This window comes from Piliocolobus tephrosceles, chromosome 2 (assembly GCF_002776525.5).
Source record: "Piliocolobus tephrosceles isolate RC106 chromosome 2, ASM277652v3, whole genome shotgun sequence".
NCBI classification, from domain to species: Eukaryota; Metazoa; Chordata; class Mammalia; order Primates; family Cercopithecidae; genus Piliocolobus; species Piliocolobus tephrosceles.
Window position 1 is genome coordinate 125148819 of NC_045435.1, and position 26819 is coordinate 125175637.

Sequence of the window (26819 nt, forward strand, 5' to 3'; positions counted from 1 at the left end):
GTTGTTCCTTTCCATGTTTAGGGCTTCCTTCAGGGTCTCTTGTAAGGCAGGCCTGGTGGTGACAAAATTTCTAAGCATTTGCTTATCTGTAAAGAATTTTATTTCTCCTTCACTTATGAAACTTAGTTTGGCTGGATATGAAATTCTGGGTTTTTTACAAGTGGGAGATAAATAATGAAGACACATGGAGGGAAACTTTACACACTGGGGTTCTTTCAGAGGGTAAAAGGTGGGAGGAGGGAGAGGATCAGAAAAAATAATAAGTACTAAGCTTAATCCATGTTTGACAAAATAATCTGTACCACAAACCGCCGTTACACAAATTTACCTATGTGACAAACCTGCACACTTGTAACCCTGAACTTAAAATAGAAGTTAAAAAAAAAAAAAGAAAAAAACAATTTCAAGAACCTAAAGTATTTAGAATATATTGTGTTCTTTTAAAGTCTAGCGGAGCAAAATATTTAATTTATATTAGACATGAAAATAATGTATTTATTGACTTGGTTATTCAATAAAATAAAATCAAACTAAATAAACAACTTCATTTGGTCTTATATTTCTGTTTTGAGATAAATAGTTGATACTCTTAACTAAATATGCTTGAAAATGGTATATGCATATTGACAAAGTTTTATTTTATTTTATTTTATTTTATTTTTTTTTTTTTTTTTTACTTATACAGTAAAAGATAATTGGGAATACTGTACTTGTTTTATTCCAAATTTTGATGGTTACTGTAGGCCTGTAATTTATGCATAATTTTGGAATGGCTTTACCAACAATTTAGTAAAAAGATGGATCTACATTATTGGTACTAAAATTGCAGTGTCTGAACATCAAATTTCTAGTTTATTTTCTACATAAACAAATTATTTGTAACAACTTATTAAAGTTTAATAAAATAAGTATTTCATTACATTAAATAATCAAATTTTATCATATTCTATTATTTTAAAAATAAATGTTAGGATTAGACTTCTAGTGATGTGGTGAATTAGACAATCTGAACTATTCTACTATTAGAAACTGCATAAACTATAACAAATACAATCCCTAATGCTTTTTCTCAAAGCTTGCTATAAAGGCAGACATAAAGATAAAGAGACTCCTAACTCTTCCTAAATCAGTTAATCAATTAAAATTATGCCCTATCTAGATAAAATTGCAAGATCATTGTCAAAGAAATTTGATCGGCCCAAAATAATACATGCAGGCATACTGACATCAACAATTCTATTATAAAACAGCCCGGACTGATTACTTTTAAGCAAGGACCAAAATTGATAACATTAACCAAACAGAGCTTATAATCAGCTTTTTAGTGCCACATTCTTAAATATGAGTAGATGGTCAGTGTTCACCTGACCAAGGTAATGGCTATGTGGTAGGCCTAAAAAGTAACCAGTCAAGATTAGACCAAGTCAAGGTTTTTGCTGTTCTATTATTAGTTTTCTTCAAGATGACACTTTAAAAAATTCCTTAGTGAAGCCATGTAGTTCTGAGCTTTTCTTTGTATAGAGGTTTATATTATTTATTATTATTATTATTACTCCTTCAATCTTCTTACATCTCCAGTATTTTATTCCTTCATGATTTATGGTATTGGTAGGTTGTATGTTTTCATGAATTTATTCAGTTCTTCCAAGTTATTCAATTTGTTAGTGTACAATTGTTTATAGTAGTTTTATATTACCTTTTTTAAAAATTTTGTAATGTGTTGTAATGTTCCCCTTTCATTTCTAATTTTAGTTATTTGAGTTTTCTCCATTTTTCTTAAAAGCAAACAAGACCCTAACTAGCTAAGGGTTTGTGAGTTTTGTTGGTCTTTAAAAAAAAAAAAAAATCTCTTGGTTTTAGTAATTTTTTTTTTTTTTTCTTTTCTTTTCTTTTCTTTTTTTTTTTTTTTGTTAGACGGAGTTTCGCTCTCATTGCCTAGGCTGGAGTACAATGGTGCGATCTCGTCTCACCGCATCCTGCGATCTAGCGATTCTCCTGCCTCAGCCTCCTGAGTAGCTGGGATTATAGACATGCAACCAACCACCAAGCCTGGCTAATTTTGTATTTTTAGTAGAGGCAGGGTTTCTCCATGTTGGTCAGGCTGATCTCAAACTCCCGACCTCAGGTGATCCGCCCGCCTCAACCTCCCGAAGTGCTGGCATTACAAGCACAAGCCACCGCGCCCAGCCTGTTAATGTTTTTCTAATGTTTTACTATACTCTTTTTTTATTTATCTCTGTTCTAATATTTTTTTTTCCTTCTTTCTGTAAACGTTTGTTTTAACGTATCCTTTTTCTAGTTCCTTGAGGTATGAAGTTAAGTTGTTGATGTGAGACTTTTTTTTTCTTTTTAATTGTAGCATGTATTGTTACAATTTTTTCTCTTCGTATTGCTTTTGTCCCATCTCATATGTTTTGGTATGTGGTATTTTTCATTTTCGTTTGTCTCTAGATACTTTCTAGATTTTTCTGTGATTTCTTCTTTTATCTGTTAGTTGTTTGAGTTAGTTATTTAATTTCCACTTTTTTGGATTTTCTTGTTTTCCCTCTGCTATTGATTACCAGTTTCATTCCATTGTGGTCAGAGAACATACCCTGTATAATTTCAATGTTCTTAAATTTTATATTATTTTTATTGTGGTTTAATAAGTAGTCTATCCTCCAGAATGTTTTGTGTGCACTTAAGAAGAATATATATTCTGCTGTTACAGGCTGGAGTGTTCTGTCCATGTCTATTAGGTCCAGATGTTCTATAGTGATGTTCAAGTCCTCTCTTTTCTTACGCCTATTGTTTTAGTCATAAGTGAAAATGGAGAAACCTCCTATTATTATTGTATTGCTATTTATTACTCCCTTCAGTTCTATAAATGTATGCTTCATTTATGTAGGAGCTTTAATGTTAGATGTATATATATTTATAATGGCTGTATCTTGCTGATAACTGACTGTTATCATTGTATAATACCCTTCTTTATCTCTTGTGACAGTTTTTGTATTAAAGCCTATTTTGTTTGATATATGTACAGCCAACCCTACTCTCTTTAGGTTCACAGTTGCATGGAATATCTGTTTTCATTATTTCACTTTCCATCTGTGTGTGTACTTAGATCTTAAGCAAGTGTCTCATGGACAGCACATAGCTGGACAGTGCTTTATACATCATCTATTCAGCCAATCTTTTTCTTGTAATTGGAACATTTAACCATTTACATTTAAAGTAATTACAGATAGGGATGGACTTAATATTGCTATTTTATCTGTTGTTTTCTGTATATTGTAGCTTTTTTGTCCTTCCTTTTCTCTCTTGCTTCCTTCTTTTGTGTTTTGTTGCTAATTTGTACATATTTTGATTTTATTCTCATTTTCCTTTGCATATGCTGTATAGATATTATCTTTCTGGTTAACAGTACTTTAAAACACTTTAAAGTTATAAAAATTTATTTGTAAACTAATAACAGTTTAACAGTTTGTATGTTTGACCACATACACACTCAATTTCTTTTTTTCTATGCACCCCCCACTTTGTTATTGATTATTCTAATAACCTATTTTTATTTGTATTCAGTAACAGTGATTACTCTCTTATGCCTCTGTTTTTAAAACTCTATACCAGATTTTAAAGTTATTTATAAATTTATAAAACTACAGAATTCTATATTTGTCTATATATTGACCTTTACCAGAGAATTTTATATTTTATATTTTTTGTTTATTTTTATTGTATTTTCATTTTAATCTGAAGGACTCTGTTTAGGCCTCTCTTGCAGGGAGGGTCCAGTCTTGATGAACTCTCATCCCTTTAGATTGTGTTGGCAAGTCATAGTTCTGCCTTCATTTATGAAAGACAGTTTTTGCCAGATACCACATTCCTGGTTGAATACTTGGGGAAAGGAATGCAGGTGATTAAGTGCCATAAAGTTTTCTATGGAGCTTTTATGTTGTTGGGGTTTGCTTATTTGTGGTGAAAAATCCTTTTTGATGGCTTTTAGATTACCTAGAAGAGCAATTAGTTTGTATATTGTTGTTATGCTTATGTATCTGCAGAGGAAGGGGGAGTCTGGAGCTTCTTATTTCACTATCTTGTTGCCATTACAATTTGTATGTTTTGTGTTTGTTTGTTTGTTTGTTTGCTTGTTTTACCAGTTAAATATGTAGCCAACTGGTACTTACTTGGTAGTATGCTCATTTTGGAGAATTTCAACTTTTATGTATTATTCTAAAATGTAAACTGGTATTTTAAATAATGCAAATTGAGCTATTTTTGAAGGTAGTTATAATTTATCTTTTCACACATGCATTATGTTCTGTGATGGGGATCTAAAAAATGAGGCTATACCTGTGAAATTTGCAACTGATGATAATATCCAAGATCAATGTTTCAAACCATCTTTATCACAGGATCCTTTTACACTTTAATAGTTTTTTGTTAAAAGTAACCGCCAAGACAAAAAGTATTAAAAGATTGTCATTGTTTTGACAAATCTCTTTATTTTCTGTCTTTTAAAGACTGTTGAATTGTTGTTTTATCTATTTATGTTTTCAAACTGTTGCAACATTATTTTTGTTAACATTTATACATAAAATTCAGACTTATCCATATATGAAATTGGTAAAACAATGAGTATTTTAAGGCCTTTTTAGAAAATTCAGTATGTTCTTCGTTGATACGATAACAAAACCCAGAAATGGTATTTCTTTCAAAATTAGATGACATATCTAATTTAAATGATGATGATTTAAAAATCCGAAATTTTTAAAATATTTTAATTTTTTAAATATTGTCATATTTAAGCCAATGGATCTGTCTTCCACTTTGAATGCATTTTTACATATGGTTTATTATGCCTTGCAGTGAAAAGTCTTATGAACTCAAACCCCAGGGTCCTCATAGAATATGTTGTGAACCACTGTCCTAGTTTATGCCTCAAAGAGGCTCTAAAAACTGAGGATAATATAGAATAGGTATATGTTGCTTGAAATTATGCTTTATTCAGTAAACATTGTGCCATGAAGTTTTTTTTTTTTTTTTTTTTTTTTATCATGAGATAATCTTTTTAAATAGGATTACGGGTCATATGATATGATACATTCTAGACATATAGAAATATCTAAAATCATTATTGAATCACTTCCCTATTATTGGAAGTTTAGTTTCAATTATTTAAATATCATATATATGAAACAAATTGTATCCTACTTTTATTATTTTATTTGGAATGAGAAAAATAAACATCATGAAAAGAGAGAGCAGAAAAAGTAATAAATGCTTTTATTATATTATTAATGAAATGCAGATTATTATTTGGCTCCCTTAGTCATAAGACATACAATTAAAAAAAGATATCTACTTCAGTCCTATAAATAAATTTCATTGGGTAATATTTCATTAGGTAAATATTTGCTAGTCATTATAAATTAGTTACTCTGCACATCAAGCTATTTTATTTATTCATATTTTAGAGACAAGATCTCACATTGTTGTCCAAGCTAGAGTACAGTGGCACAACCAGAGCTCGCTACAGCCTTAATTTCCTTGGCTCAAGCAATCTTCCCACCTCAGCCTCCTAAGTAGCTAGGATTATAGGCACGTGCCACCACACCCAGCTAATTTAATTAAGCTCATTTTTAATCGTGATCTGAGATTTGAAGATGATATCACAGGAATGGATAATGAAGAAGACTAATAGCACTTCATGTGTCCAATCTGTAGTTAAATGCAGAGTCCTGCATATACCCCTCCCACTCAAGGTTGGGTAAAGAGACACAGAAGAAAACAAAAACATCCAACATAATAATGATTATATGCACAAAAGATACAAGAGAAGCCCTTCTTCTCTCATCTATCTTACAAATTTACTTTGTATTTTTTAAATAGGCAAACACAGCTGTTATGCACTATACAATTGATTTTAAATAAACAGGTAACAATGTTAGATGTAAACATACTCTAAGGGTTTGAGCTATCAACTAGAAATTTTGCTATTTAACATGATGAATATCAGAAACAACTCTCCACTAAGAAAATTAGTAACTGGTTCATCTGCATAAGTGAAGTTAGAATTGTATGTTCATTGTTGAGGTTAGAGGCATGCAATTTATGCTGATTGGATAAAATATTAAAGAAAAATGCTCTATGAATGCTCTATGCCTGCACTACTGAAGTGGAAGAACCCAGCAAGTGCTGTAATATCAACATGAGGATTGCTCAACTTTTATCCAGACGTAGGGTCGACATGATGCTAACTGCAAGTCTAACCAAATGCTGACTCTGGAGCATTGTCTCTTCCTGTGTAAATTGCAGTGCATGCTGTTGTAAATCATATAAGTAGTAGGGAGCCTGAGCTCACTTTAAGCCTCCAAAATAAGTTAAAAGTTACTTTTTCCATACCTCTACTGGCTAACAAACTTATTTAATAAACAATTCTATGTGAGAAAGATTTCTTCTTGAGAACTTGTTTTGTTTTTGTGTTTGTTTGTTCCTTATATCCTGATGAAGAGATTATTTCTTCTTAAACTTTTTGGTGATTGATTGTTCCACTGAAAAGAACTTAGTTCTATTTTAATTTGTAATACCATAATTTACTATGCTTGCAATATTTATAATGAGATATAGTGAATTTCCTTAACCTATTGGAATGCTGAAAAGCAAAATTGGAATAAAATGATACTGTGCTCAAAGACTCAAGGACCTGGCATTCAATCCATCTTCTATCACCTTTTAGCTCTGTGATTTTGAGCAATAATTTTAACTTTTCTAAGAATTGCACTGGGATTAATGATTATATACAGTATTCTAAAGCAAGTCAATTATTTTCAAAATACAGCTTTAAAAAGAAAAATTTCAAGCAGGTAATATAAAAAATGTCCATAAATTTGATGTTCTTATTGGGAGTATATACTTGCCTCCAGGACGTAGTTCACATTCTGTTATAAAACTTTATCATACCATAATGTGAAGTCAACAAAAGCTTTGCATTATTTTAAATAAAATATGGTAATTTTTGATACACCAATTGAAATTTTCCCTCAGAAGCATGAATATAAAATAATTCCTTTTAATAAAAAATTGATGGATTTTATTTTTCAAAAATGTTAAAAGCTCAAAATCACAGAAATATCACTCTTCAGAAGTATAAGCAAGTCTTATTATGTCAAGAGCTTTATAAAACCAATATAGCAAATTTAATGTCAAATTTGTGCTCAGAGAGAAAGAAGGATGGGTTATTGACAAAATATCTCTACCTGATGACATTTTTGGTGCTAACATCACTGACATAGAAAAATAATTACAGTCTTCTTCAAGCAGAAATATAGCCTGTAAAATGCTGTATTTCACTCAGTACCAACACAGAAACAGCCACATATTGAACAATTAAGGTTGAGCTCTCAATAGTGTATTAGAAGTCCAGGAGCATCTATCTCTTAAATAGAAACCTTCACATATCAAAATTTTGGATGTCATATAGTCATAGACTTAACATTTAGCAAACGGCTTACAGTAATTTTCATTCCATAATTTTCTGGTTGACTTTGATGTGAATATTTGGAATTATCTAATGCAGACACCTTATTTTTGCATTCCCGATGACATAAAATTGAGTGTTGGGATTGTCTGGCCTATAGCTCAAGTTATAGAACTTAGATATGAACAACTTAGGAAATGTCAGCAAACAATGTGCCTCTTACAAAAACAAGACAATCATTACAATCATTTATTGCTAAGATGCTGAAGAACAAAAATGCTACATATTTCATAGATGCCAATCTACAGTTAAGCTATATAACAAAATAATGTTTACAAAGTATTTCTGTAACCTCTAATGTTTTGTAATTTTTCTATGTTATATATTTCATATCCCTGGTGAACTGCATGTGAAAGTAATTACCAGCATTCTATTTGGTGCTTTACTGAAAGCTAAAAGACAATAGCATCCCAAGATATTTTTAGTACAATGGAAAAAACACTAGAAACCAGTATTTTTAGTACAGTGGAATAATTGAGAACTGTATTAATACTTTCTCTCAAGTGTCTTCAGTGGAATTTCAACATAGTGTATGGTGGCATGGTCTAGAGTGGTGACAGTGAATAAATAAGAACAAACACTGAGATTCAAAAGAAATTTAGGAGCTGGAATTTTTAATAAGTGAAGATGAAAGGTAGAGAAGAGTCAAAGGTGATCACATCTGTTATTGACTTAAATAATAGGATGGATGATTTTAGAACAAACTCACAAAGAGAAATCAGCTTAGTCTTCAGAGTCATAACCAGTTTCTATTATGTTAAAAAATCTGAGGTTAAGATTATTAAGTCAAAGAACTGAGAGCACAAAGCTTTGTTTGAGTGGATCATAGGCAGTTCTCAGAAAAGTTACAAAACCTGCAGAGAATGGAGAAAAAGATAATGCAGCTAAGGTCTTCAGTGAGTTAGAAGAGGCAACAAGAAGCTGGTGGTTAGCCACACGTCCCAAATAAATGCATTTTTTATTTGTTTGTTTGCTTTTGGTTTTTTTTTTTTTTTTTTTTTTTTTTTCATAGAACCTGAATGATCTAAAAGCATCATTAGTAATGGCTGCATTCCATCCACCATGCCAGCATAAGCAGCAGTCCTTAATATGGCAGGACAGAAAGACAAGTTTTGTTTAATACTAAAAAGGGGAGAAAACTTTGGAAAGAGTTGAGACTGTAGCTGTTTTTTGTTTGTTTTGTAACACAGTAGAAAGTTCCAGAGGAAAGACAATTCTTAGAAGGATGAAAGCAATGGGAGTTGATATAAGAGAAACTAATACAAAAGGCAATGTAAATAGCAAAGTATTGGTGGGAAGGACTTCAGAGTGGCTGATATTTTGGGTCATGATGGAAGTCAACTTGGGTTATGTGAAGGGATGAATTGAGTTGCATTTTAGACTTTGAGGTGTTAGTCTCAATACTTCTTTCCTCTTCTAGCCATTCATGTATATTCCTGCAAACAAACAAACAAACAAACAAAAAAAAAAAAAAAAAAAAAAAAACAGCCACACTGTGTGTGTGAAATGAAAGTCCTTCCTACCTTTTAGCCTGTAAATTGTGTGAATAAGGGCCTAGAATCAATTGCTTGTGCTCCTGTTTTTCTGAACACAGATCCTAGCATGTAGTACATTTGTGTCGTAATGAGTGAATTTAGCTACAAGATCCAGATTTGTTTTCTTGTCTGGACTTGAAGTAAAAAGGATTTTAATAAGATACATATAACATTAGTCGATTGGATAGATATATGAGACTGTACCAGAAAGGGAAAGAGTAAAGATTAGTCAGACACTAACAAAAGTTTTATTCAGTGTATTTTCTTCTTGATTTTATTTTGTGCAAAACTTTTATTTAGTGACTACATATAACTTTTATAAGCCCCATGAAGGTGAGGATGTTTGTTTTGCTCTCTAATAGTTCCCCAGCATCTAGGCAGGTACCTGGTATATCGTAGACACTAAATGTATTTGTCAAATGAATAATTGAACCCATTAACATTTCTAAATAAATCAATGTCCTTATCCTTTGGGGATAATGATGCTTCACAACATTTTCAACAGATCTACTTCAGTCACTCTAAAAGTCATGTTTGTCATGTAAAACATATTTTTATAAGAGTACAATTTACTTATTCTAGAAGCATCATATTCAAGAGGATAAAGTAGTATTCTGAGAAATGTGGTGAGGGATTTGTAATGAGAACACAGCTGCTGAGTAACGTACAAAATAGTATTTAACATTTGTGTATTTATTTTTCAATATATTTATTACAATAATCTCTACTACCTTCAGGGAATAACTGTACTTCCTATTTAATTTCAGGTGTTGCAACTACCTTAAGATTTTTATAAATTATGTATAACATGATACAGAGCTAAGAGTTATGGTTTCTATTCTTTATCAGGTACAAATTTTGTTTTAAATTAAACATGTAGCAGATTTATGGTTCAATTTACCATCTTGCTGTGGTTACACAATGTTTGTCAAAGGAGGGTTTCAACGAACAGCTTTGAAAAATACCAAATTGTTTAATAGACTATCTAGAATGATATTATGGCATTCATCAATTAAATTCCAAGAATAATCAAATATAAAAACTATAATTAAAACTTACTTCTCTACACTGCAAATTAAATTACTTTCCTTATAGCTAAACCTTTAGTGGAAGAGAATTTGTATTCTCTTGTATTCCCAAAGTGCAATTCCCAGTTCTTTTTTATTCTGTCAGATTGTAACTAGGTTTGAAAATCTGAAATTTTTTAATTTATATTTTTTCCTGTGTAGCAAGAGAACAACAAGTAACCTGTGATTTTTTTTTCTTAATTATGTCATGCTGTTATAAACTTAGTTGAAGAAATTGTACTGTTATATAAGAATTGAATTTGTTTCATTTCTAATCTGTGAAATTTATTTTTTCTTGTTTGTTTGTTTTTCTTCTTAAACAGGGTAGGGCTATAACTTCATTATTACATACAAAGAGATTTATTTTTTATTTTTTAAAAATTCCTGGATACCTACACCCTCCCAATTCTAAACCAGGAAGAAGCTGAATTCCTGAATAGGCCAATAAAAAGTTCTGAAATTGAGGCAGTAATTAAGACCTAACAACCACAAAAAAAGTCTAGGTCAAGATGGATTCACAGCCAAATCCTACCATAGGTACAAAGAGGAGCTGGTAGCATTCCTTCTGAAACTATTCTAAACAACAGAAAAAAAAGGATCTCCTCCCTAACTCATTTTGAGTCCAACATCATCCTGATACCAAAACCTGGCAGAGACACAACAAAAAAAGAAAATTTCAGACCAATACCTCTGATGAACATCTATGTGAAAATTCTCAATCAAATACTGGCAAACCAAATCCAGCAGAACGTCAAAAAGCTCATCAACCAGGATCACGTCAGCTTCATCACTGGGATGCAAGATTCATTCGATATATGCAAGTCAATAAATGTAGTCCATCACACAAACAGAACAATGACAAAAACTAGATGATAATCTCAATAGATGCAGAAAAGGCCTTCAATAAAATTCAACACTGCTTCATGCTGAAAGCACTCAATAAACTAGGTATTGATGGAACATAACTCAAAATAATAAGAGTTGCTTATGACAAACCCATAGCAAATATTATACCAAATGGGCAAAAGTTGGAAGCACTCCCTTGGAAAACTGGCATAAGACAAGGATGTCCTCTCTCACCACTCCTATTCAACACAGTATTGGAAGTTCTGGCCAGGGCAATCAGGCAATAGAAAGAAATAAAGCATATTCAAATAGGAAGAGAGGAAGTCACATTGTCTCTATTTGCAGATGACATGATTGTATATTTAGAAAACCCTATTGTCTCAGCCCAAAACCTCCTTCAGCTGATAAACAACTTCAACAAATTCTCAGGATACAAAATCAGTGTGCAAAAAGCACAAGCATTCCTATACACCAATAATAGACAAACAGTCAAATCATGAGTGAACTCCCATTCACAATTGCTACACAGATAATGAAAGACCTAGGAATACAACTTACAAGGGATGTGAAGGAACTCTTCAAAGAGAACTACAAACCACTGCTCAAGAAAATGAGAGAGGACATAAACAAATGGAAAAACATTCCATGCTCATGGATAGGAAGAATCAATATCATAAAAATAGCCATACTATTCAAAGTAATTTATAGATGCAATGCTATCCCCACCAAGCTACCATTGACTTTCTTCACAGAATTAGAAAAAACAAAAAACAAACAAACAAAAAAAACTACTTTCAATTTCATATGAAACCAAAAAAGTCCATATAGCCAAGACAATCCTAAGAAAAAAGAACGAAGCTGGAGGCATCACGCTACCTGACTTCAAGCTATACTACAATGCTACAGTAACCAAAACAGCATTGTACTGGTACCAAAACAGATATACAGACCAATGGAACAGGACACATGTCTCAGAAATAACAACACACATCTACAAACATCTGATCTTTGACAAACTTGAGAAAAACAATCAATGGGGAAAGGATTCCCTATTTAATATATGGTGCTGGGAAAACTGGCTAGCCATATGTGGAAAACTAAAACTGGACCCTTTCCTTACACCTTATACAAAAATTAACTCAAGATTTATTAAAGGCATAAATGTAAGACCTAAAACCATGAACACCCTAGAAGAAAATCTAGGCAATACCATTCAGGGCATAGGCATGGACAAAGACTTTATGACTAAAACACCAAAAGCAATGGCAACTAAAGCCAAAATTGACAAATGGGAACTAATTAAACTAAAGAGCTTCTGCATAGCAAAAGAAACTATCATCAGACTGAACAGGCAACCTAGAGAGTGGGAGAAAATTTTTGCAATGTATCCATCTGGCAAAGGGCTAATATCCAGAATCTACAAAGAACTTAAACAAATTTACAAGAATAAAACAACCACCCCATCAAAAAGTGGGTGAAGGATATGAACAGACATTTCTCAAAAGAAGACATTTACGCAGCCAACAAACATGAAAGAAAGTTCATCGCCACTGGTCATTAGAAATATGCAAATCAAAAACACAATGAGAAACTATCTCATGCCAGTTAGTATGGCGATCATTAATAAGTCAGGAAACAACAGATTCTGGAGATTATGTGGAGAAACAGGAGCTCTTTTATACTGTTGGTGGGAGTGTAAATTAGTTCAACCATTGTGGAAGACAGTGTGGTGATTCCTCAAGGATCTAGAACTGGAAACACCATTTGACCCAGCAATCCCATTACTGGGATTATACCAAAAGGATTATAAATCATTCTACTGTAAAGACACACGCACATGTATGTTTATTGTGGCACAGTTTACAATAGCAAAGACATGTAACCAACCTGAATGCCCATCAATGATAGACTGGATAAGTAAATGTGGCACATATACATCATGGAATACTATGTGGCCATAAAAAAGGATGAGTTCATGTCCTTTGCAAGGACATGGATGAAGCTGGAAACCATCATTCTCAGCAAACTAACACAAGAACAGAAAACCAAACACCACATATTCTCACTCATAGATGGGAGTTGAACAATGGGAACACATGGACACAGGGAGGGAGACATCACACCCCAGGGCCTGTTGGGGGGCGGAGAGCTAGGGGAGGATAAATATCTAATGTAGATGATGGGTTGATGGGTGCAGCAAATCACCATGGCACATGTATACCTATCTAACAAACCTGCACGTTCTGCACATGTACCCCAGAACTTAAAGTATGATAAATAAATAAATAAATAAATAAATAAATAAATACTCCATAAATAATAAATTTTAACCTTTCAAAATGCCTCCTCCAAGGAAGAAAAGTACATCATTGGAATACTTTCTCTTCTCTATTTTCTTAAATATATAACATTTTACATTCCTACCCTTTCCTCACTGTATAGTACCTAAATCCTTATCTTTTTTTAGAAAACACAATTTTAAGAAATTCTTTGTTCCTCTGTTTAGCTAAGATCTTATCTATCACTCCAACTTTTACTAATATATATGTGTGTGCATATATATATATATATATATATATATCTCAAATTCATCCTCTTTTCTGTCAACTCTCATCATTATATCACCTCTAGATTATAGAAATAGCTTCCTAATGTGTTTCCCTGATTGATTTATAATCCAGAGTTAATTCTCTACACAGCAATCAAGGTTATATTTTAAATGTGTGAAACAATAATTTATTTCCCGGTTTAAAAACTTTAATGCTCTGTAAATAAAAGCCAAATGTTAACACCTAGCCTACAATGTTTATCGTTATGGTCTCTGACCTCCTTTCCAACTTTATTTCATAATAGAGACCTTACCTCTATCTCCTCCATCATGTGTACCTTTCCTAACTTCCTCCCTATTTTCCATAAGAAACATCATCTTTTCTCATCCTACTGCCTTAATAACTAGAGGAGCTCAGCTCAGATGTCGTATTTCAGATGTCATATTTCAGCTCAGATGTCATATTTCAGAGTATGCTTTAATGATCATCTTCTACAAAATAATCTTTCTTATTAACTTCATGTTAAGCATAGTCAGGTGTTATCTTGTTTATGTTTTACGTATATATGATCACTTTTCCTTTTACTAAATGTAAGTTCAATTAGACCATGGATCTTACAAACCTGGTTCAAATATATATATATTTTGTTAGGCACTATATATGGTATCCATTTATCAAATAAATGGTAGACACTAGCATAGTGCTAAAGTATTGTAGACTCTATGTAAATGCTTCCTAAATAAAGGAATGAATTAATAAGGAAATGGACAAATGAAGAAAACAATGAATAAGTCATGTTCGTCCATATCAGTAAAGGAAGTATCTCTGTTTTAGTCTTTATTCAATGGAGAAGCCATATTAGTACATGGAAAAAAATACCATAAATAGAACTACTCAATCCTCACATATTTCTTTTTTCTTAAACCTCATTAGTGACCTTCTTTTAAATCTACACACAAATCTATGGAAGGCATTTTTCTTTAAATATTGTTGGTACTAAGATGGACAGCGTATTGATGACCTTAGCTTCAGAAATTTAATAAAAACCATCTCTCTGAGCCCTGGTGGAGTAAATTAAAAAATATGTAAAGCGACCTGTATCATCTGTGTAAGGTGCCTTCTGACCATCAAAGTACCTTAGTAGACCTATGCATGTATGTTTCTACAGTAGCTTATTCCAGCAACCAAGAATTTAAAATTATTTGACATCCCCAAGCTCAATTACAGAAAAAAATCAAGTGTTTCCAAAGAAGGAATAGGCATAGCATTTGCAAGTTCCTTCAGATACTTCTCCTTTTAGTCAGATAAAGCCTCAATGCTACTTTTATTTTATCCAGATCCTACCTTTTTGGGATTTTGGAAAAACAAAGGTGGACTAGATCTATATTCTATAAAGGTAACATTTTCTCTTTCTGCTCTTAATTTCCATTTCCAGTTAGCAAAAAGAAGGTACTAACATATGTTCAGAATTGCCCATTTTGATGATGCAATCACCAAAATTTTTATAACTTAGTGTTCTGTTCTAATTGGATGTAATAGAACAGCAACTGCACAGATACAATGTTTGTGTCAAATTAAATATTTTGCAATGAATTGGTAAGCATCCACTTTGTGTTTGTATACACAACAAAGTAGCTATTTATTACCATGAACGTGTGTAAACTTAACATTTTGAACCATTCAGACAATTTTTTTTACTTAAAAAAAAAAAATTGTCGCACTCAGCTTTCTATATTTTATCCCCAGTAATAAATCATTAGTATTCCTATTAAGTTGGATTCCTAGGTATTTTATTCTCTTTGAAGAAATTGTGAATGGAAGTTCACTCATGATTTGGCTCTTTGTTTTTCTGTTATTGGTGTATGAGAATGCTTGTGATTTTTGCACATTGATTTTGTATCCTGAGACTTTGCTGAAGTTGGTTATCAGCTTAAGGAGATTATGGGCTGAGACAATGGGGTTTTCTAAACATACAATCATGTCATCTGCAAAGAGGGACAATTTAACTTCTTCTTTTCCTAACTGAATACCCTTTATTTCTTTTTCCTGTCTGGTTGCCCTGGCCAGAATTTCCAACACTATGTTGGATAGGAGTGGTGAGAGATGGTATCCCTGTCTTGTGCTAGATTTCAAAGGGAATGCTTCCAGTTTTTGCCCATTCAGTAAGATATTGGCTATGGGTTTGTCATAAATAGCTCTTATTATTTTGAGATATGTCCCATCAATATCTAATTTATTGAGAGTTTTTAGCATGAAGGGCTGTGGAATTTTGTCAAAGGCCTTTTCTGCATCCGTTGAGATAATCATGTGGTTTTTGTCTTTGGTTCTGTTTATATGCTGGATTACATTTATTAGTTTGCGTATGTTGAACCAGCCTTTCATCCCAGGGATGAAGCCCACTTGATCATGGTGGAGAAGCATTTTGATGTGCTGCTGTATTCGGTTAGCCAGTATTTTACGGAGGATTTTTGCATCAATGTTCATCAGGGATATTAGTCTAAAATTCTCTTTTTTTGTTATGTCTCTGCCAGACTTTGGCATCAGGATGATGCTGGCCTCATAAAATGAGTTAAGGAGGGTTTTCTTTTTTCTATTGATTGTAATAGTTTCAGAAGGAATGGTACCAGCTCCTCCTTGTACCTCTGGTAGAATTTGACTGTGAATCCGTTTGGTCCTGTACTTTTGTTGGTTGATAGGCTGTTAACTATTGCCTCAGTTTCAGGGCCTGTTATTGGTCCATTTAGGGATTCAACTTCTTCCTGGTTTATTCTTGGGAGGGCGTATGTGTCCAGGAATTTATCCATTTCTTCTAGATTTTCTAGTTTATTTGTGTAGTGTTGTTTATAATTTTCTCTGATGGTAGTTTGTATTTCTGTGGGATCAGTGGTGATAATCCCTTTATCATTTTTATTGTGTCTATTTGATTCTTCTGTCTTTTCTTCTTTATTAGTCTTGCTAGTTGTCTATCAGTTTTGTTGATCTTTTTCAAAAAACCAGCTCCTGGACTCATTGATTTTTTTGGAGGGTTTTTTGTGTCTCTATCTTCTTTAGTTGTGCTCTGATCTTAGTTATTTCTTCCCTGCTGCTAGCTTTTGAATATGTTTGCCTTTGTTTCTCTAGTTCTTTTAATTGAGATGTTAGGATGTCAATTTTACATTTTTCCTGTTTTCTCTTGTGGGCATTTAGTGCTATAAATTTCCCTCTACACACTGCTTTAAATGTGTCCCAGAGATTCTGGTATGTTGTTTATTTGTTCTCACTGGTTTCAAAGAACATATTTATTTCTGTCTTCATTTTGCTATGCACCCAGTAGTCCTTCAGGAGCAGGTTGTTTAGTTTCCATGTAGTTGAGTGTTTTTGAGTGAGTTTCTGAATCCTGAGCTCTAATTTGATTGCACTATGGTCCGCGAGACAGTTCGTTATAATTTCTGTCCTTTTACATTTGCTGAGGACTGCTTTACTTCCAACTGTTTGGTCAATTTTGGAATAAGTGTGATGTGGTGCTGAGAAGAATGTATATTCTGATGATTTGGGGTGAAGAGTTCTATAGATGTCTATTAGGTCACCTAAGTGCAGAGCTGAGTTCAGTTCCTGGATATCCTTGTTAACTTTCTGTCTCGTTGATCTGTCTAATGTTGACAGTGGGGTGCTAAGTCTCCCATTATTATTGTGTGAGAGTCTAAGTCTTTTTGTAGGTCTCTAAGGACTTGCTTTATGAATCTGGGTGATCCTGTATTGGGTGCATATATATTCAGGATAGTTAGCTCTTCTTGTTGAATTGATCCCTTTACCATTATGTAATGGCCTTCTTTTTCCAAGGTAATTTATAGATTCAGTGCCATCCCCATCAAGTTACGAATGACTTTCTTTACAGAACTGGAAAAAAAAAAAAAAAAAAAAACTACTTTAAAGTTCATATGGAACCAAAAAAGAGCCTGCATTGACAAGACAATCTTAAGTCAAAAGAACAAAGCTGGAGGCATCACGCTACCTGACTACAAACTCTACTACAAGGCTACAGTAATGAAAACAGCATGGTACTGTTACCAGAACAGAGATACAGACCAATGGAACAGAACAGAGCCCTCAGAAACAATACCACACATCTACAACCATCTGATCTTTGACAAACCCAACAAAAACAAGAAATGGGGAAAGGATTCTCTATTTAACAAATGGTGCTGGGAAAACTGGCTATCAATATGTAGAAAGCTGAAACTAGATCCCTTCCTTACATCTTATAGAAAAAAAAACAATTTAAGATGGATTAAAGACTTAAATGTTAGACCTAAAACCATAAAAACCCTAGAAGAAAACCTAGGCAATACCATTCAGGACATAGGTATGGGCAAGGATTTCATGTCTAAAACATCAAAAGTAATGGCAACAAAAGCCAAAACTGACAAATGGGATCTAATTAAATTAAAAAGCTTCTGCACAGCAGAAGAAACTACCATCAGAGTGAACAGGCAACCTACAGAATGGGAGAACATTTTTGCAATCTACTCATCTGACAAAAGGCTAATATCTAGAATCTACAAAGAACTCAAACAAATTTACAAGAAAAAAACAAACAACCCATCAAAAAGTGGGCAAAGAATATGGACAGACACTTCTCAAAAGAAGACATTTATGCAGCCAAGAGATCCATGAAAAAATGCTCATCATCACTAGCCACCAGAGAAATGCAAATCAAAACCACAATGAGATACCATCTCACACCAGTTAGAATGGCGATCATTAAAACGTCAGGAAGCAACAGGTGCTGGAGAGGAGGTGAAGAAACAGGAACACTTTTACACTGTTGGTGGGACTGTAAACTAGTTCAACCATTGTGGAAGACAGTGTGGCCATTCCTCAAGGATCTGGAGCTAGAAATACCATTTGACCTGGCCATTTCATTACTGAGTACATACCCAAAGGATTATAAATCATGCTGCTATAAAGACACATGCACATGTATGTTTATTGTGGCACTACTCACGATAGCAAAGACTTGGAACCAACCCAAATGCCCATCAATGCTAGACTGGATTCAGAAAATATGGCATATATACACCATGGAATACTGTGCACTCATAAAAAGGATGAGTTCATGTCCTTTGTAGGGATATGGATGAAGCTGGAAGCCATCATTCTCAGCAAACTATCGCAAGGAAAAAAAAAAAAACCAAACATGGCATGTTCTCACTCATAGGTGGGAATCAAACAATGAGAACACTTGAACACAGGAAGGGGAACATCACACACTGGGGACTGTTGTCGGATGGCAGGAAGAGGGAGGGATAGCATTAAGAGATATACCTAATGTAAATAACGAGTTAATGGGTGCAGCACACCAACATGGCACATGTATACATATGTAGCAAACCTGCACGTTGTGCACATGTACCCTAGAACTTAAAGTATAATACAAAATAACAAAATAAATAATATAAATATATAAATAATATTCATTATTTCTTTGGAACCTTCCGACACGTTTAATAAAATTTTCCATTTCTCCCAGAGTGGGAAAACGTGGACATTCAGTCAAATAACTAGTTGTTCAAAGTCAGGTTTTGCAATTTACCTGATATATGTGGACAAAATATATGAACTCTGAGCATTAATTGCTCACCTAAAAACAAGAGCTAATAATCTCATTGGAAGATTAAGATGATCAAGTAAAATAATAAATTTAAAATGCCTAGAAAAATGCCTGATACAGAATAATACTTAAAAAAATACCTTTAATATGTTATTCCACTAGTTAAAGAATGCTTCAAAATATTTTAAAAGAAATATATATTAAACTAAATGAGCCAAGGCTTCTATACATACCTTACATCTGAAATGACTGTTTAAAGTAGCAAATATCACTTTCAAATACAAAAGGAGGTAATAAGAACAAAATGGAATTTTTGCTAAGCAGGATCCCAAAGTATTTGAAACATAAACTAATAAAAATAGGAACCTATGTCATATTTGAAAAGTTCAACACTACTATAGAAGTGAAAAAAGTTAAAGTAAAACAGTATATTGTATATTTTAATCATTAGTTTAATTTATCCCTCTCTTTATTTTTCTTTTGCTTGCATTTCTGTATCTCATAATATATATGAAAAAATTAAAAACCTAGGTGGGGCTTCTGAAAATGTAAATTCACCCTCAGAAATTTACAGTGAATCACTAATCCCAGTAAAGGTGATGATATTTTACATATAATATTCAAGTAGGTTTTAATAAATATTTTTTGAGCCATATAGTTAAAGCAGGTCATTTCATCATTTCTTCTGTCAACATATTTGCCTTAATACTTAGGAATTAGAATTTACTGTTGAAAATATTTTGAAACTCAAAAAATTATAAGCATAGTATATGCTTATGGTTCTCTAATATTTTAAGTTTTAGATTGTTTCAGCTGTGCCCCACCAGCATCTTCCACGCAACAGGTGGAACCCTGACTTGTTTATTAGTCAGGATAAATTGGATCTGTTCCAACCAATCAGAGAGCCAAGAAGAGGCTTCTCTGGCAGAGAGACATTACTGCTTAACATGAGAGCATCTTCATTATGCTAACTCATTCAGGGCAGGTTTGCAGCAGAAGTGTAATCTCTGGATTTATTAGCAAAAAGATGCTGAGGGGCAAATTTATACAACATTCGGCTAAACCAATTCTTCTCATCATTTTCAATTTCTCTGGGCGCAATTAGTTTACTTGCCATGAATTCGACCTTGGAATGTGTTTTTAAAATCAAAAGGCAAAGTGTTCAAAATGACCCTACTAACCATAGAAGTTCATTTAACTTCAAATAAAATAAATTGAAACTCTGAAAAAAATAATAAATGCAAACTTACAGTGCAATGTTGTAATCTGCGTATGAGAAAGGTGATGTAATGGTTTTAAACTCTGTTCTGCCAAACTTCAAGACTAAAAAACAAAGTTAAAGTGAGGCTAAAAAATGAATTCAATTTAGAAGTTATTTTTCTGCCTATAAACTTTTCTATTGTCTGTATTCTCTAAAACAAAGATATGGTCTCTGCAAAATATGTAATGAAAGGCAAATACATTCTTCTGCAAAAATTTTAGTAGACACTGTTGTATTTTAAATTAAACTATATGAAATAGTCATTTTATAGCAAAATAATAGTTTATTTCACACTAATAGCTTCATAATATCAATTTACATAATCTGTATTGCTTTTTCATCTTTCTGGAGTTTTTGTGCCAGTGGTTCCCTAATTTTGCTACACTGTGAAATCACCGGGAAAGCTTTAAAGCTTTAAATCTTACTCATAGCTGGTGCTCATCCCCTTGGTATAACCTGGGCATCCAGATTTTTAAAATGTCCCCAGATCATTTTAATATGCAGCAATATTTGGGAATCTGTTTGCTGCAACATTTTGAAATCTGCTGTATGATTAAAAGTCATCTAGGAAGCTGATATAATCAATACAAACTCCATCCTATGAGATTCTGATTCAGAAAGTCTAGCAAGGTTTTCTGGTATTGGACTTTAGAAAAAGCAGAATATCGAAATATCAATGTTGTGGAAATACCTGGAAAAGTGGTTTTCCTAATGAACATACTCTAGCATTCATCTAAATAATTGAACCCATTAATCATTAGAATTAATTTAGAACTTCCTGTGATGATATGTGGGCCCCAAATTTTAAAATTGCCACAGATAGCTGCCAGGTTTGAAAGCCACTGGTTTGCACTTTCAATTAGCAATAATTAGAAAAGCCACTGCTGAAATGAAACTATAGTTTGAGCCCTGCCATTCACTTAAAAATGGTATAACTTGGGACAAATCACTGAGTCTTATTTAATTGTTATCTGGATTAAATGAGGTCAGAAACCTGATTGTAACTGTTATGATGATTAAATAGAGGTGTAAATTAAAGTTATTGAACATGATATGAAAACATTTATTATTTAAAAACAAAGTAACAACAACAACAACAACAACAAAATAGTGAAGTCATTTTCTTCCTCTAGGCAAATTTCCAGATATTCCTTCTTACTGTTAGGTACCCAAATTGTACTCTAGGATCACTACTCACTAAAAATAGAAATTCTCCTTCTACAAATTTTCTTCATTGCCCTGCCTTAAAGATATCAGTCTCTTACTTCACTGGACAGTCTTTCTCAATCACTTTGGCTCATTCCTCCTCATTATGAATCACGCCAGGGCTTGGTCTTGGGAACTCTCTTGTTTATCTATAATTACCCTCAAAGTAATCTTATCCTTTATACAGCCGTAAATATCATTAGTGTGCCAGCCCCTCTGAGCACTATTTCTACCACAAGGGATACAGCTGGTACTCAAGCAGTATCCCATCTGCAGATGGCCACAACTTTTTTCATCCCTCTTTAAGACCATCCAGCATACACCCAGATTCTGTAAAATGTCCCTCCAACTTGTCTGATGGATATTATCTCAAAGAATCTCTGGTGTGTGCCCTCCCTTTCTGTAGCAAACCAAATATAATTTCCTTTGTTGATTTCAGGTGTGTTCCTGAAAACCCTTCTCTAAGGGACTTTGGCAGCAGTTGTCAATATTTAACAGACTTTTGCTTGTTTAATTATTTATTCTCTGCTACCCACAACTAAAATGTAAGCTCTATGAAAGCAGGATCTTTATTCTTTTCACTGCCATATTCACAGAGACTAGTCCAAAGTAGATACTCAAACATTTTCAGAGTGAAAAGTAATGATAGCTATTACTATAACTATTATATTACTATAGCTATAACATAATAGTTATTGTTATTGACATTTTTGTCACACTTATTAGCATTACAAAAACAAAACTGACATATCACTCTTTCTGTAAATGCACATCATAATTCACAAACTCACATTTGAACATTTTAACCTGGGTATCTAGTGAGAATTGCAAATATTTGCTCCTTTAAAAAATGTATTTGTTTTCTTTTCAATATTTACTTTCTATTTTTTGAGACTATATATTCAAAACATGGACCCCTTTGAAAAAATTATTTTAAATAAACTGTTTTTTCCTTTCTCAGATTAATTTGTCTTGGAGTCTTTCTTTAGTTCTAGGAATACCATAAAAGAAGAATCATTGAAATATATTTAAAAGTTATTTCATAAATGAACAATCTGATTTAATAATTTTATTATTTCTCTATTTTAAACAATCTTTTAAAATATAGAAAATACAAAGTAACCTGAAATTGTAGAGAACTGTACTGGAAACACACCTCTTGTTATTGCATAGCAGATAACTACATACATATATAATTATATATACAACTATATATGAAATATATATGAGACATACATAATAGTTATGATTGAAAAATTTTTAAATGTAATTGGTCAGATGAAAGTTCTATTCTCACAGCAGCTGCCACATATAATCCAAAATGAGTTTCTACAGGTGGACATTGATGGTTTCACCAAATAAAAACAGGTAAAAGATTTTAATACTGAGGGAAATAAGAGCTCTGCAATTTCCAGGATTAGCAGCTAGTGATAATTGGATCACTTACACAGCAGGGGGTTAAAATAACATCTATATAAGTGGCAAAAAGTACTTGGCAAACAAATCTATTCAGGATTTTTTTCTCAGCTTAAGGAATTTCCGTATTTAAATGTGGTCTAAACGTTATATTCTACAAAATATAACTGATTATTTATTTATTTTTAATTTTTATTTTTTTATTATACTTAAAGTTTTAGGGTACATGTGCATAACGTGCAAGTTTGTTACATATGTATACTTGTGCCATGTTGGTGTGCTGCACCCATCAACTCATCAGCACCCCTCAACTCATCATTTACATCAGGTATAACTCCCAATGCCATCCCTCCCCCCTTCCCCCCCCCATGATAGGCCCCAGTGTGTGATGTTCCCCTTCCGAAGTCCAAGTGATCTCATTGTTCAGTTCCCACCTATGAGTGAGAACATGTAGTGTTTGGTTTTCTGTTCTTCCGATAGCTTGCTGAGAATGATGGTTTCCAGCTGCATCCATGTGCCTACAAAGGACACAAACTCATCCTTTGTTATGGCTGCATAGTATTCCATGGTGTATATGTGCCACATTTTCTTAATCCAGTCTGTCACTAATCGACATTTGGGTTGACTCCAAGTCTTTGCTATTGTGAATAGTGCCGCAATAAACATACGTGTGCATGTTCTTTATAGCAGCATGATTTATAATCCTTTGGGTGTATACCCAGTAATAGGATGGCTGGGTCATATGGTACTTCTAGTTCTAGATCCTTGAGGAATCACAATACTGTTTTCCATAATGGTTGAACTAGTTTACAATCCCACCAACAGTGTAAAAGTGTTCCTATTTCTCCACATCCTCTCCAGCACCTGTTGTTTTCTGACTTTTTAATGATTGCCATTCTAACTGGTGTGAGATGGTTTCTCCGTGTGGTTTTGATTTGCATTTCTCTGATGGCCAGTGATGATGAGCATTTTTTCATGTGTCTGTTGGCTGTATGAATGTCTTCTTTTGAGAAATGTTTGTTCATATCCTTTGCCCACATTTTGATGTTTTTTTTTTTTTTTTTCTTTTAATTTTGTTTGAGTTCTTTGTAGGTTCTGGATATTAGCCCTTTGTCAGATGAGTAGATTACAAAAATTTTCTCCCATTCTGTAGGTTGCCTGTTCACTCTGATGGTAGTTTCTTTTGCTGTGCAGAAGCTCTTTAGTTTAATCAGATCCCATTTGTCAATTTTGGCTTTTGTTGCCATTGCTTTTGGTGTTTTAGACATGAAGTCCTTGTCCATGCCTCTGTCCTGAATGGTATTACCTAGGTTTTCTTCTAGGGTTTTTATGGTTTTAGGTCTAACATTTAAGTCTCTAATCCATCTTGAATTAATTTTCATATAAGGAGTAAGGAAAGGATCCAGTTTCAGCTTTCTACTTATGGCTAGTCATTTTCCCAGCACCATTTATTAAATAGGGAGTCTTTCCCCATTTCTCGTTTCTCTTAGATTTGTCAAAGATCAGATGGCTGTAGATGTGTGGTATTATTTCTGAGGACTCTGTTCTGTTCCATTGGTCTATATCTCTGTTTTGGTACTAGTACCATGATGTTTTGGTTACTGTAGCCTTATAGTATAGTTTGAAGTCAGGTAGCATGACTCCTCCAGCTTTGTTCTTTTGACTTAGGATTGTCTTGGAGATGTGAGCTCTTTTTTGGTTCCATATGAACTTTAAAGCAGTTTTTTCCAATTCTGTGAAGAAACTCATTGGTAGCTTGATGGGGATGGCATTGAATCTATACATTACCTTGGGCAGTATGGCCATTTTCACAATATTGATTCTTCTTATCCATGAGCATGATACGATCTTCCATTTGTTTATGTCCTCTTTTATTTCACTGAGCAGTGGTTTGTAGTTCTCCTTGAAGAGGTCCTTTACATCCCTTGTAAGCTGGATTCCTAGGTATTTTATTCTCTTTGAAGCAATTGTGAATGGAAGTTCATTCATGATTTGGCTCTCTGGTTGTCTGTTACTGATGTATAAGAATGCTTGTGATTTTTGCACATTAATTTTGTATCCTGAGACTTTGCTGAAGGTTCTTATCAGTTTCAGGAGATTTGGGGCTGAGACAATGGATTTTTCTAAATATACAATCATGTCATCTGCAAACAGGGACAGTTTGACTTCTTATTTTCCTAACTGAATAGCCTTGATTTCTTTCTCTTGCCTGATTGCCCTAGCCAGAATTTCCAACACTATGTTGAATAGGAGTGGTGAGAGAGGGCATCCCTGTCTTGTGCCAGTTTTCAAAGGGAATTTTTCCAGTTTTTACCCATTCAGTATGATATTGGCTGTGGGTTTGTCATAAATAGCTCTTATTATTTTGAGATACGTTCCATCAATACCGAATTTATGGAGAGTTTTTAGCATGAAGGGCTGTTGAATTTTGTCAAAGGCCTTTTCTGCATCTATTGAGATAATCATGTGGCTTTTGTCTTTGGTTCTCTTTATATACTGGATTACGTTTATTGATTTGCGTATGTTGAACCAGCCTTGCATCCCAGGGATGAAGCCCACTTGATCATGGTGGATAAGCTTATTGATGTGCTGCTGGATCCGGTTTGCCAGTATTTTATTGAGGATTTTTGCATCGATGTTCACCAGGAATATCAGTCTAAAATTCTCTTTTTTTGTTGTGTCTCTTCCAGGCTTTGGTATCAGGATGATGTTGGCCTCATAAAATGAGTTAGGGAGGATTCCCTCTTTTTCTATTGATTGGAATAGTTTCAGAAGGAATAGTACCAGCTCCTCCTTGTACTTCTGGTAGAACTCAGCTGTGAATCCATCTAGTCCTGGACTTTTTTTGGTTGGTAGACTATTAATTATTGCCTCAATTTCAGAGCATGCTGTTGGTCTATTCAGGGATTCAGCTTCTTCCTGGTTTACTCTTGGGAGAGTGTAAGTGTCCAGGAAATTATCCATTTCTTCTAGATTTTCTAGTTTATTTGCATAGAGGTGTTTATAGTATTCTGTCATGGTAGATTGTATTTCTGTGGGGTCGGTGGTGATATCCCCTTTATCATTTTTTATTGCGTCTATTTGATTCTTCTCTCTTTTCTTCTTTATTAGTCTTGCTAGCGGTCTATCAATTTTGTTGATCTTTCCAAAAAACCAACTCCTGGATTCATTGATTTTTTGGAGGGTTTTTTATTTCTCTATCTCCTTCAGTTCTGCTCTGATCTTAGTTATTTCTTGCCTTCTGCTAGCTTTTGAATATGTTTGTTCTTGCTTGTCTAGTTCTTTTAATTGTGATGTTAGAGTGTCCACTTTAGATCTTTCCAGTTTTCTCTTGTGGACATTTAGTGCTATAAATTTCCCTCTACACACTGCTTTAAATGTGTCCCAGAGATTCTGGTGTGTTGTATCTTTGTTCTCATTGATTTCAAAGAACCTCTTTATTTCTGCCTTCATTTCGTTATGTACCCAGTAGTCATTCAGGAGCAGGTTATTCAGTTTCCATGTAGTTGAGTGGTTTTGATTGAGTTTCTTAGTCGTGAGTTCTAGTTTGATTGCACTGTGGTCTGAGAGACAGTTTGTTATAATTTCTGTTCTTTTACATTTGCTGAGGAATGTTTTACTTCCAATTATGTGGTCAATTGTGCAATAAGTGTGATGTGGTGCTGAGAAGAATGTATATTCTGTTGATTTGGGGTGGAAATTTCTGTAGATGTCTATTAGGTCTGCTTGCTGCAGAGATTAATTCAATTCCTGGATATCCTTGTTAACTTTCTGTCTCATTGATCTGTCTAATGTTGACAGTGGGGTGTTGAAGTCTCCCATTATTA